The sequence below is a fragment of the Myotis lucifugus genome, unplaced genomic scaffold, assembly GCF_000147115.1.
Source record: "Myotis lucifugus unplaced genomic scaffold, Myoluc2.0 scaffold_164, whole genome shotgun sequence".
NCBI lineage: Eukaryota > Metazoa > Chordata > Mammalia > Chiroptera > Vespertilionidae > Myotis > Myotis lucifugus.
The window spans coordinates 2547145-2549871 of NW_005871212.1; the positions used below are offsets into that span (position 1 = coordinate 2547145).

General features: G+C 47.0%; 1 protein-coding gene across 1 annotated transcript in view; it reads right to left on the bottom strand.

Moving 5' to 3' along the window:
* Positions 1 to 2727, bottom strand: part of WDR88 (WD repeat domain 88) — a 35363-nt gene that overhangs the window by 31672 nt on the left and 964 nt on the right. The gene's annotated exons all lie outside the window — the stretch shown is intronic.

A 2727-nucleotide genomic window follows, 5' to 3' on the forward strand; every position in this document is an offset into this window, starting at 1 on the left:
AAGATGGCCGTCAAATTTGCATACTGTAGGCGGGGCGGGACAGCGTGATTCGCTGCCCACCCAGCCACCATCTGGGCCTGCCATCTGTGACCCAGGGAGGTGGGGCAGGCACCACGGGATCGGGCTTGCCACCTGCCACCTGGGGAGCGGGCCTAACCCAGCAGGTGGTTATCTCCCGAAGAGTCCCAGACTGGGAGAGGGACAGTGCAAGCTGAGGAACACGCCCCCGCCCCCCGCCAGTGCACAAATTTTTGTGCACCAAAGCCTCCAGTATATATAATGGGTATTTTTTTTTAATTTTACAATCCAAGATAAACAAAGAAAAAATCAACCCAAAAAAATGAGTTCGCGTGTCACCTCTGACACGCGTGTCATAGGTTCGCCATCACTGGGCTAGGGCAAACTAAACATATTCTTAACATATAATTCAGCAATCAGATGCCTTTGTTCAGAGTTTTATAGAATTTCTCAACTTCTGTCAATCTGATGGATTATAAAAATCTCAGGCCAAAAAAATCATAAGCCACCTGAGTGTGCATCCACAAGAAACTGGTTAAATCCATCAGAGGACAGCTAGCCACTGGGATACTTAATACTGTATTCATAAAAAGGAATAAGGAAGTTCTTTTACGGGTGTGTGTGTGTGTGTGTGTGTGCGCGCCTTAAATTTAGTTTATTCCAAAATATATTTTATCTAATTTTAAATTTACATAAAGTCTATGTGAATTTAAAATACTCCTTAGGGTTGGTTTTATAAGATGGGGGAGGTTTCATAAATTAAACCTCAGGGCCGAAACCGGTTTGGCTCAGTGGATAGAGCGTCGGCCTGTGGACTGAAAGGTCCCGGGTTTGATTCCGGTCAAGGGCATGTACCTTGGTTGCGGGCATATCCCCAGTAGAAGATGTGCAGGAGGCAGCTGATCAATGTTTCTCTCTCATTGATGTTTCTAACTCTCTATCTCTTTCCCTTCCTCTCTGTAAAAAATCAATAAAATATATTTAAAAATTAATTAATTAATTAATTAATTAAACCTCAGGGAGGAAAAACAGTAAACTGTCCCCTCCTCCCCCACCCCCCCACACCCCCCTCCACCCCATCCCCGCAACTGGGGTTCAGCACTAGGGTCTGTGATTTTGATCCCCTGGGGAGCCAGAAGCAGCTACACTGGCAGAGGGAGAAAGCAGAAGGTCCTTGGGTCCAGATCCTACAAGAACTAGGGGTTTGTCAGCTTTGTTGTGGTTGAAACCTCGGAAAGCAGCTCAGCTCAGCTTCCACTGGCACTCAGGCGGCAGCCACACAGTATCCCAGGGGGCCTCCTGGCCTGGCCAGGCGCTGGCACCAGGTCAGCCAGGCTGGGTAGGGGCGGGGTGGGGATCCATCAAATGAAGTTATTTCTTCACTGATGTGGAAAGATCCCTAAAATATACTCATTAAAAAATTTGTTTTAGCCCGGCCAGAGGGTCTCCATTGATTGAGCATCTTCCCATGCACTGAAAGACTGTCGATTGGATTCCCAATCAGGGCACATACCTGGATTGCTGGTTCAATCCGGGTCAAAGCGTGTGTGGAAGGCAAGCAATGGATGTTTCTCTAACGTCAATGTTTCTCTCTCTCTCTCTCTCCCTCCCTCCCTCCCTCCCTCCCTCCCTGCCTCCCTCCTTTCTTTCTCTCCCTGCCTCTCTCTCTCTCTAAGCATGCCCTTAGATGAGGATTTAAAAAAAAATTTAAGGTGCAAAAGAGGTCTATAAAGTATGCCTCAATTTATGTATGTACTGGTAAATTCATAAAATACCTCTGTAAGGATACAAAAGAAACTGAAAACATGTGCTGCCCCTCTAGAGGGAAATAGGGTAGTTGGAGGGCAGGGGTGCTAAAGAGACTTGTTTTGTTTTTAAAAAGCTTTTCTATCTATTGAATTTGAATCTTGAGAATGTTCTGTTGAGAATATAAATAAAATATAATCCCTGTGCTCTCCTCTAACTTTACTGTTCAAAGAAATCAGAATAAATAGCATAACTCAAAGCACAGAAAGCATTTTGCTTTCTCTTCAAACAGACTTCCCATGGAGCCCCCAGGGCAGGGTGGGGTCAGCCAGTGGCAATCGATCTGCTCTGAGGACAGCTGAGTCGCCCGGATCTCACTCTGATCCAGGTTTCCCACGTGTGCAGGAGAGCCTGGCTCCTTCCCTGCAATGAACGCAGGCATTCACCAGGCGTAGGTTACATTTCTTTCCAGTCTTTCACTGAACTTAGCCATCTCTTTCCATGAGAGCACTTCAGTCTTTCTTCAGCCCAGGGAGCTTTTCTTGCTTTCCTCCAGCGTTTCTCCCTCCGCCATGTCCCCCTCCGTCTCCTACACCGCTCACCTGCACACTGGCTCTTCTGATCGCTCCTGTGTTGTTTGCTGCCCTTCTGTTTCAGCTCTCCCCACCGATGTTAAAGCTTTGGTTTGGAAATCCTCTTTCATCCCCAACAATTTTCTCTGTTCGCAGATTATGTCCTCTTTCCAACTGCAGTCTTTTCTCCTTCTCCTTCTCCTTCTTTCTCCTTCTCCTTCTCCTTCTCCTTCTCCTTCTCCTTCTCCTTCTCCTTCTCCTTCTCCTTCTCCTTCTCCTTCTCCTTCTCCTTCTCCTTCTCCTTCTCCTTCTCCTTCTCCTTCTCCTTCTCCTTCTCCTTCACCGCTTCTCCTTCTCCTTCTCCTTCTCCTTCTCCTTCTCCTTCTCCTCT